The sequence below is a fragment of the Protomyctophum bolini genome (assembly GCF_963924005.1).
Source record: "Protomyctophum bolini genome assembly, chromosome: 19".
Lineage (NCBI taxonomy): Eukaryota > Metazoa > Chordata > Actinopteri > Myctophiformes > Myctophidae > Protomyctophum > Protomyctophum bolini.
In genome coordinates this window covers 33,737,392-33,749,010 of record NC_137880.1, presented here as the reverse complement: position 1 = coordinate 33,749,010, position 11,619 = coordinate 33,737,392, and positions in this window count along the sequence as shown.

Below are 11,619 nucleotides of genomic sequence, written 5' to 3'. Positions count from 1 at the left end.
CTGTGCCGGACCCCCCCGAACATCCCCTGGCGCCGCTGGAACAATCGAAAGAACTTTGACCCACATCCCCCTCGCTGGATGTCCTCCAATGGCCAGCGAAAGGCATGTCATGCAATTCCCCCCCCCCCCCCCCCCCTTATGCAAATGCACGTTTTGAGGCATAAATCTTGATCGGGGGGACCTAATTAATTAGCCCCGCACACCACAACGGAGGTTAATGCTCAATAAATTATAACCTTTCTGCATCTATAAAAAGGAATATACCAGGGCGACGCCTGAGTTAATTACAGTACACCGAGGACCTCACAGCAACGCTTTTGTTATTCGACAGGAGTTTACGCAATCAGCCAAAAATGCAACTTGTGTTGAGGTTTTCCTTGTGCGAGGTGAGCCTTGCCTCGGGCTGAGTCTTTGACAGCTCAGACTCTCACTGCTATCAAAATACGTCAGCTTTTCCTGAGTGTGTGCCGAGGGCGAAACGCAAGGCACAGTCACCAGCAGGCCCCCGCGTGAAACACAATACAATAGCCAATAAAGTTTTAACCTAAGCCTTGGCCTTATAAACCTCAAAGCACAAATGTAAAACGAACTCACTTGTCAGGAAACACCCTCTTAGCACTGGGAGGTGGGGGGCTATGGGGGGGGGGGGTTGGAGGCGGGGGCTGGAGGGGCGGTTGGAGTCAATCAGAACACTCTTGCCAAAGATCCGGACTTCAAGGTTCCATGTTCTGTGGAGAAAAGGAAAGTTGGTTTACTAGCTGTTCTGTAACATACTGTAACTGGGTCAGTGTGTGTGTGTGTGTGTGTGTGTGTGTGTGTGTGTGTGTGTGCGTGTGTGTGTGTGTGTGTGTGTGTGTGTGTGTATATGCATGTACACTGTATTGATGTCTGTTTCCCCCTGGGTAAAACTAACCAATCAACTGTACAAACTGTATCTGAAGCCATTCATATAGTTAGCCTGAATGGCCTTTGGGAATATAAGTAAACAAGCGAATGACATCAAATAAGTTCACACACCGCGTGCCAGCAGAAGCAGATACCATTGATTGGCGGCTTGTAAGACAGAGCCAATAGAGAGACAGTGGAATGGGGCTTGGCACACTCAATGAAGCAAAGCCACAGCAAGTATATGGAGCACCAGCTGCCATGTTTTTATCCGCACATCACCACAGCAACAGACAGGGCCAAAAGAATGACCAGAATATAATCGGATGAATCTGATAATTTGATTTTCGCCAATCTTGTACAGAAGAATCACACAAATCAAACAAGAACAAATGTTGCTTTAAATTAAGGATTTATAAGGAGGGTTATTGGGGGTGGAGAGAGGTTTGATTGTGAGATTATGCCAGCAATGTGAAGAAGACCTCCTAGGTCGAAACGTTGGATTCAATAAATATACAGCACCGTGGCTACGCGTGTGCGGCCCCTTTTCCTCATTTTTACTTATGTTCTGCCTTAGGCCAGCACCTGGTGTGCGCCCTTTCCTGTTCTGTCAGCAATGTAACCAAGTACTTGAAGCTGGGTACTTGTAGTTGTTAATCATGGTTGTGAATAATTAATATTTCTTCAAATCGATCTATACAGTGAATTCAACAGATCTGGGAGGCAAAAACAAGCAAACAAAAAAAGGTAGCATTGAAGGTTATATTTACATAACTACTTTTTAACGACATTGCCAGCCTTATCATCTTCAAATTGATAAGCATAAAATATTAGGGGGTTAAAAAAAAACATGAAAATAGCAGATCTCGTGAGCTTATAGATGAGCTATTTTTTTTCTTCAATTTCTTGTACCACAACGTATATGGGCTGGCAAACAGCAATCGATTATACATTTTGAGAGTTTTGACTTCGGCCAACCAACATCTCAGACCGGCAGGTCTTTGTCTGTACGCTCAGGCCGCGCGATGGCAGCTGAGGAGCCATTTTGGGCCCATGATGCATCCAACAGCTGGTGCCAAGCCCGGGGCGTGCGGGCGGGCGGGCGGGCGTAGAGCCGAGGGAGGGAGGGAGGGTGGACAGGAGTGAGAGAGAGGGAGAGAGAGAGAGAGAGGGGTGGAAAGGGGGGAGAAATGTCAGTCTATCAGGCTGTGGAAACATGGGACGCGAAGCATGTCGGTTCGACAGGCACCCGGCCAAATGGCAAAACAACGTCTGAGGGAAGAACAGAGACTACAGTGCGACGGATCTGCTCCCCTCAGCAGATCCAAGGCCAGGCAGAACTCACATGTGTGCTGTAAGCTAGACGGATCTGCTCCCCTCAGCAGATCCAAGGCCAGGCAGAAATCACATGTGTGCTGTAAGCTAGAACCTGCACGCATGCAGCCCATCAGCCTCCGCGGTGCCTTATTGTTTTTTCTCTCTTTTTTTTAAGCATGCCTTGAGAATGAACGCTGCGTGTAATTGGTCCATGTGCTGCATGTTCTCTGGGAGGCTTGAGACCAGAACTTGGCCCGGTGTTCACACAGCGCAGTGTTCCAGTATTTCTGGGCCAGGTATGTGCGTGTGAGTCAACGACGACGCGCCAGATCTTGGCTTCTATTATTATATTTTTCTGAAACATGAACTGCTTTGTAAAATACCGGTAGTGTGAGAAACACAAAGAGAGGGGGAAATGTATATAAGGATAATTCCTCCTTACTTTTTCTTTGCATTTCATTTCACTCAATCCCACGGTGTGACGATTTAAATTAGTCCAAGTAGTGTCAGGTAAAAATGTCTTTGTCTGTGTGAATGTTTATATACATTGGGGGAGTTGGTTAGCAAATTAAGTAGCCCAAATCTTGAACTCCACTCAGGATTTTGTCCCATCTGCAGTGAGAATAATCATGCGCGGCCAGATGTTCAAAGCTCGGTTTTCTGTGCTAGAGCTGTTTAGAATGTTGCGGTGGTAGTGTTTGGGTCGTGATGAAGTAGAGGCGATGCCACATGAGGGAAGAGTTCACTGAAGAATAAATAACACGTGCACGTGCACGTGCACGTGCGCGCGCGCACACACACACACACACACACACACACACACACACACACACACACACACACACACACACACAGTCTCTTTACACTTCCACCATCACCTCTTTCTCTTCCCGTCTGTTGTGTGATAATACCATGTGTCTCCATTTGCCTGTCTTTCCCTGCACTGGAAAGGTTCATTTATATTTTGCACGTATTTTCAACAAATTAAAAGTGACACATTGTGATTTTGCGTCAACCCTTCAATACTTTTGTCATTCGACAAAACTAAGTAACTGTGTATGTGTGTGTGTGTGTGTGTGTGTGTGTGTGTGTGTGTGTGTACGTACTGTATGTACAGTATGCTAAATCTTGTATTTATATAGTGTCCAAAGCACTTTATATCCAAAGCACTTTACATAGGTTGTGCATTACATTCACCCATTCACATACCGATGGCAGAGGAAACCATGCAAGGCACCAAGTGCTCATCAGGAGCAATTAGGGGTTCATCGTCTTGCTCAAGGTCACTTGGACACCAACACCGGCTGCTCCCTGACAGTGCGTTTTAACAGCGGGAGAACAATGGCGAGAGACACTGGCTATCGCCCAATCGCCCGCTATCGCCAGACGACGTCGCCCACTTTTCGACCATCGCCTGTTCGCCTGCTATCGCCAGTAGTTTGCCAGGTCCCATTGACAAATAATGCACTTTCGGAAATGTTGTCTGGCTGTCGCCCGCTCTGTTAAAACGTACTGTGAGATACTGCCACTGCCGCCTGAGTATGTACTGATGTACTTACTGTATGTTAACATTAAGGAGACAAGGCTGTTTGTACTACAGAAACAAGGCAGACAGACAGTGCTCGGATAGCGCTCATGTTTGAATCGCAAAGTTCCGGGATAGATTCCAAGCACTGCTAACTCAGCTAATTAGTAACACAGCTTGCTTGGATAACTTAAGACTATTATTTAAAGGGAGATTTCACTTTCACTTTCATGTTTGAAAGTGAAATATCCCTTTGGTAGCTGTTGGTCCACCTCAGCAACCCATCTCCCAGGGATTGCATTGGAAGGTTGATTGATAGACACCCCCTGTTGCTTGGCGGATATTGACAATAAGCCACTTAAAGGTTAAAGCTGCTATAACCAATATTTCTAAAAATGTTAATGAATTTTTTTATTATTATTTCTTGGTATTCAGACAGCCAGCAATGAGTAAAACGCTCTCAAAATATGTGTGTCTCTGTGACACATCTAGGGGCCACAATCTGCCCAAAAGATGTTCCTAGAAGCTTTGTCATTGGTCGAAAAAACTGTGTGCAATGCATGCATTATTATTATTATTATTATTATGTGTGGGTGTACGACGTGCGTGTATTTGTGTTTGTGTTTTCAATGGTTTAATCGGAACCAAGAACTTAAAGCCAAGCGTTGAGTGCACCCCAGCATTTGTGAGCCATCACTAAATGATTTAAATCATTTCACCTTTATTCCCCCTTGATGAGTGGTACAGTCAATCGCTCAGTATATTTTACTACATGCTAAAAACAAGACGGATAATTAAGAAAAAGAACCGAGTGCAGCAGAAGACGGGCCGAGCCAAGCTACGGTCTCCTCTGGTTCTCTGGCGCTAATCAGCGAGTCAGATCAGATGATTGAATAATGAGCCAGGCATCATTCCTCTCTCCAAAGACATAAACAAGAACCCACTCTACAAAGTGATTACTGAATGAATCTGCTGCATCATTTTTCTGAAACAAATTTCAATAGGCATCTTTCTTCACCACTTAATCCATTTGGTATATACTTTGTTCTATGACTAGTACCTGAAATAGCTGATCTACAAGCTCACAACGCATCATGGTGTGAGCTGAGCATGTATGTACATATTTTTGAGAATCTTTAAACATTTTCATTATGTTTTAAAACTTTTGTAAAAAGGTTAGAGATAGAGATGCCAGGTCCAATGTTGCTACCAATTCCTCTCCTTATTTACCCTTGTCACTCGGTTCTGAATTGATGACACAGTGAAGGCTCCGCTTTGCGATTATTCAGTGCGGTTAGCCCTGCACTTCTGAGGGGATAGAGTCCACCAACAGTGCTGCCACATCCTATATTTGACACACTATACACCTCTGCCCGGTGCCCCCCGGGGGTGCGCCAAATGAATATTTCAGCGAGTCAAAATGGATCTCATTCCAGACAAGCACAGGTGGAGTATAAGTGCCAGGCACGCAGAACAGCAGAGGGGATGCATGGTCTAGACTTTAAGACACTACGGTCTTGGGGGAGTTCGGTTCATTTTTATTCTGGCCGTATAAGACAGAAAGTACGACACGGAAGGTTAAACAACACGTACAGTAGCCTTTAACACATCGCTGCCAGGTTACAGGAGAGTGAACTAATAGGCAGCTGCCAGAAAATGTGATTTCGTATGCCTTGGCAATGGATTCGCCAAGTATCTGCAACTCTACTGGAGAGATGCACGAGAGCGCCATCGATATGGTATTTATTCGCTGATCCAGAGTTTTCCTTCTGTGCACCGTGGAGTTCAGATTTGGCCATGGAGATGACTGTGGCATATGATTTGTATTAGTTCTAGCTGTATTTCAGTTTTGACTCTTGAAGAGAGCACTTCTCTATAATGATAGATATTGACTGCCCACTCTAACGGAGCTGTGTCAACTGAAGTCATTGCAGATCATGGGGCGGCAGTGGCTCAGCGGTGGAGTGGCCGGGAGGACGGCGTATAGGGAAAACCGTTCTCAGTTCGATCCAGGGCTCCCCAGACTTAGGGCCAATTCATACTCCTATTTTACCGCTGTAGTGCCGAAATGATTTTGGCTCGTCAGAAATTTTCAGTAGCACCGAAGAGACGACTTTAGGACGGTACCCGCCCGCCCGCCCGAATGTGTGTGTGTGTGTGTGTGTGTGTGTGTGACTGTGTGTGTATGTGTGTGAATATGCACAATCTATAAAGCACTTTGGATAAAAGTGCTATATATATGCACGATTTACCAGAAAAGAATCCACCCACCACCCACCAACTTAATGCTCAGGAGAGTCATAATGGCCGGTGACAAAACCAAATTCATTGCAGATGCTTCCATACAGGTGCACTGCTTGATACATATACTTGTATGACATGGGCAGCATAAACAGCCCAGGATAATATGGAAGTACAGCATGATGTTCTGAGCGCAGACTGCACTCAGGCATGGAATGTGCAGCTTAGATAGCCAAGGGCACGGCATGGCATCTGCTCGCTTCATACAGATCCCTTATCGGATAACGTCACACTGTGTGTACAAAATAAGACGACCGTGCATAAGACTCCGATGGGGAAGTGGTCACGGCGCTCACGAGTGAAAATGCATGGCCATCAAAGTCAAACTTTCAGTTAGCCGTTTTCCTCCCAGTGCGGGGGAAGCAGGCTTAGAGGGTGTTTAGTGTGATCTCTGCTTCTTGGAATATATCGTCACTGTTGGGTGGAAAAACTTTTCAGGATTCAAATTCTAAAGTAGCTAAAAGTAGCAAACTCGATCTACAAGCTGGAAACGTGATGCGACTTTTGATGCGTTTGTGTGATGCTGTAGTATGGGTCACGTTCATTCCCCCCTAAAACCACAGAAAGTTTAATTATGCCTCATCAGCCTATAGGAGGACATTGAATGAAGCGAATCCAGGGATCTGTTGGGAATTGGTTGCAACTGTCACCTATACACGTGCAGTGTACAGTAGGTCATCTGTCATATAGCCTTCTGTCATGAGTGATGTTGTCCGGTCACTAGTTTTATCACACCACACAGGACTATTGCCCTGTAATTTGGTCAAGTGCTGCTGAGAAACATAATAAAGAAACTTAAAAATCGCTCAGAATAGAGCAGCCCGATTGGTTCTGAATTGTTCTTCCCGTACCAATGTGGGTGAGGCGCATAGACAATTATCATGGTTAACCGAAGAGGTGAGGTTAAAATATTGTCTTTTGATGTTCAATTTGGAACAACACACCGCACGTTTCTGTCATGAACATTACACACGTCAAGTGAGCTCAGGTTATCTGCTGGTGCCAAACCACAACCAAAATAGTATGACGAGAACTGTTCTACCTAAGAGCTTTTTCAGCTCCCCTTAAATCTGAGACAAACCAGAAGCAGATTTTCTTTAAAAAGTTACTTAAATATATATATATATATATTTTTTGTATTTTTTGTATTTTATGTAAACACTGTATTTTGTGACTATTGACTATTATATCTGTTAAATGCAGAGCGACTTCACTGTTTTAGCTGATAACTAGATTTTGTCCGTTTCAATTTTTAATTATTATTATTAATTATCATCTGTTTTTATTGTATACATTTTTGTGTGGGCCCCAGGAAGACTAGCGACCATTTTGTGGAAGCAAAGAATAAAGAATAAAGTCTCAAGGTTTGTATGTTGGTCTACAGAATTACAGCTTTTAAAATAGCCAACAATATGTAAGATTTAAAACACTTAGTTTGGAAACTTTAACATTTTAAAAAAAATGCTATTTTATAGCTCCAAAACAGAGAAGCCAGGTTGAAAGAGCAAGCTCCTGTCATGCTCTATGGCATATATTAAACTGCTGAGCAGGCCCACTTGACCTCTTTTGGATCAAGATGACAAGAGAGAAAGTGACTATGAAAGAGGGTTCATTATTGCTACATGGATGACAGGAGCTTCAGTCACACAGGCTGCTGAACTGGCCGGTGTTACCACTATGAACAGGGGATAAAGTGACATCTGCTTTTTAGTCCAGCAAATGTGGTCAGGAATTGTGGTAGAAAGTACACATTTGACAACCGTGATGCTCATGGTGGCTAAAAAGATTATTCCTGTGTGTAGATCTTTTCCTTTAACCACTTAATCCCTGCACTTTGTTGGCCAGGGTCCCCCAGGGCCCGGGGTATGTAATGGCCTTGGTCCCCTGGTTCTTTTCCGACCGCACAAATCTCTTCACTGAAAGTACACATTTTGCATAATGTAATGTAATTTGCCAATTACGATAAGCCCAGAATAGAGAGGCTCTGGTTAAGGTGGCTAATTTGTCACCGATCTCGGCTATCTATCAATCCATCCATCCACCCATTTACTCATCTGTTGATCAATTAGAACTGTCTGCTCACTGGGGGGGACCATTATGTGCACTCAGAATGCCAAAATTAAAGATTTTCTCTAACTCTAACCCAGATTATTGCTAGGGGATCAAGCAGTGAGTCTGAGACTGAGGCAATACTATCCTCTCGCATCTACATGGCTCATCAAAAGCCAAGCCTCTATTACAATGCTGGCATTTCTGACCGAAACTTCCCACCACTGTCATACAGTCTAGAACAGGAATTGCCTTAAACCAGCCACTGTACAAAAACACTGACATAAACCACGCATGAACGATCCAGCTTTTTGCCCCAAAGCAGTACTTAATGAAAAAAGTACACACAAAGACGTACAGTAACATGACACCATACTTTTATATAAAGCTGTGGAATTCCAGGCAGGATTAACAAGTGGTAGCGTTTGGCGTTGCTAAACTGTATGGCTAGGCTCTTATAAGGTTGTGCAAAGCTCAGCAGCCATTATTTGGATATGGGAAGGATATACTTATCCTTGGCTGCTGGCTCTGAGAGGCATTTTGACTTCAGCTATACAAAGAAGCTGTAAACACCATTCAGGCTTTTAGTCGGTCCTTACACTTCTATCCGCGACAAAGATCTTATCTCCAGAAGTATCCATCTTCTTTTCATATCGCGTCCCTGGAGCGACCAGGGGCAGCCTCATTCAAGTGATATTCCATGTGTAAAGCAAGCGGGGTGTTCTTTCCTTTATATTTTCCACATGCAGCATGTCAGTTAAGCTCATGCAATGATAAGCCACTGCCATCGCTGTTGAAGGCATTCGCAAAGCAAATTGTGGCCTCCACTCTGACCGCAAACGTACGCCTGTGATGAATGTTTGTCGCCATGGCAGCACGCGTCAGCATTGTTGCCGATGGCGTAGCCATGGCAGCCACGGGCAATCCTTTCGGCGGGTGTGACATTGAGTTGCCCAGAGTGCAGGGTGTGGTTAATGTGTCAAGTCTGCTACTGCGTGGGCCCCCAAAAAACGCTCCTAATCAAGCTGTAGGAGGAATGTGTGAAGTTAATTTAATTCAGGGTTCAGGGATCAAATGTTATTTTCATAATCCTACTCGCACCGTAATATTTCAGATGTGTTCACTCTTGACTTCTCCCATTTATAATATGTGTCAACGATCCAATTTGAAATGGACATTCTCATGGCTCTTTTCGAATAACCTTCCACAACTTTTTTCACTTTGATTTAGCTGTTAACTGTTTTCCAAAAATAGTCTGTCCCCTAAAATAGCTGATGAAAAAAAAGTATTAAATAGGGCTAAGAATGGCGATGTTGTGTTGCTTGTCTCAGCTTGACAAATCCAGAGCAACAGCAACGCTTACACCTTTTCCGGTTCCCAGAATTCAGAGTTAATACCACATTCTGAGCAGGGTCCAAATTGGGTTCGTATCTGAGGCCGAACCATAGCATTATGGAAACAAATCCAGAACTTGTCAATCATGATACAATAGCACAGCACAGTTCACTTCACTTAGTTCTTGTTGCTGGGAATATACAGTACAATATGAAGCAACTCTCTCGCAAACTTATTGCTCCATGCTAGTGAGCAGTACAGTATCTAGGCGAGCGTGGATCAGGAAAAGATTTCGGCCACTCCTCGTTTAATTTGAATAAATCCCCCACAGGTCCCGCGTGCACGGACCCCATGCGAATCCCAACGAGGTGTGGAACATGGTATAATAGGGCAGTGCTTCCTAAACTTTTTCATGTCAAGGACCCCCAAATTGAGACTAATTAATTCCCATAAGAGAAGATTTTTACAGCTCTAGCAGTGATTCTCAACCCGTTTAATCTCAGTTTGAAACATATGCATTAGTCTACGGATTTCTATCTCTGGGACCCCCAATTTATATTGTAAAATCAATGTTAATTTAACTCTGAGAGTGTACAAATGGAACCAAATGGACCGCTTATCCCATTCTGAACGGGAACCCGTTTTGGTGTTAGCATGCATGTTATGCTTTAGCTATTGAAAAATAGCAGATCTACAAGCTCATAGCGCGCCACCGAGTGGCGCGCTACGAGCTTGTAGGTCTGCTATTTTTGAAAAATCGAAGAACGACTGACATTTTTTTAAATCTGATCTCAGGTCAGAATGGGTTAATCAGACCAGTGTGTAGTCCAGTGCAGAAACCTCGTATGAATCTGATCTCAGGTCAGAATGGGTTATAGTCCAAACTATCATTTAGCTGGGGACCCCCTGGAACTCCCTCAAGGACACTTTGGGGGGGGGGGTTAGTCAGAGCGTGTGGACTGGGTGCTGGAGAGAATCAATGCTGTTTTTCTTTTTCAGTAGCGTGCCCTGGACAGGTTTACGCTGTAGCGCTGCCATATGCTCTGCCCAGGAAATGGGCTTTATTAATACGTTTAAGAGCACGTCAGGCTTGGGTGACTTATGGGCTATGTGAGCCAATGTGAAGGTGCATTGTCGGCAATTTTTAACAAATAAAGAAAGGGTAAAGCAGAAGAAGGGGGGCGGGGGGTGGAAAGAAAAACATTCTCCGGGGCCCTCTTTCTCTGCCTGTCTCGGAGCGCAGGCCTCTGTCATGCCGGAGAGAGACGTCCATTTCGGCGGAGCCTCTGCGTTCCAGGTGTTGCTTTTTAACCCATTCTGACCTGAGATCAGATTCATACAAGGTTTCCACGGGACAAACACTGGTCTGATTAACCCATTCTGACCTGAGATCAGATTCTAAAAATGTCAGTCGTTCTTCGATTTTTCAAAAAATAGCAGACCTACAAGCTCATAGCGCGCCACTCGGTGGCGCGCTATGAGCTTGTAGATCTGCTATTTTTCAATAGTTAAAGCATAACATGATGCCAACACCAACATGGGTTCCCGTTCAGAATGGGTTAATTGCCAATTCCGTGAGCAATAAAGCATTTCACTTACATTCTGCTTGTAAAGTGCTTTCATTCTCCTCTCCAAATGATGTAATTACCCAGCCGTCCCTGCATGTGCACGAATGAGAGGGATGCCAGGCTCCGTCCGACCCCTTTTTGGAGAGGAGTGGCGCTCTCTGTCTGTCTGTCTGTCTGTCTTTCTCACTCTCTTTCTCTCTCTTTCGCCGTCTATAGCTTGGGTTAGCAAGCGTTCTCAGCGAGAAGAGAAGCCTGGTTGAAAGGTTTCTTTGCAGTATGTTTTCATTTAGGAATCCAAACACCATAAAAGTGAGGTAGTCGTTTGCACAATAAACGTACACTTTAACCCATTCTGACCTGAGATCAGATTCATACGAGGTTTCCACTGGACACACGCTGGTCTGATTAACCCATTCTGACCCGAGATCAGATTCTAAAAATGTCAGTCGCTCTTCGATTTTTCAAAAATAGCAGACCTACAAGCTCGTAGCGCGCCACTCGGTGGCGCGCTATGAGCTTGTAGATCTGCTATTTTTCAATAGCTAAAGCATAACATGATGCTAACACCAAAATGGATTCCCGTTCAGAATGGGTTAATTTCATTTCGAGCTCTCCTGCCATTGCGGTTCACAAACCTCT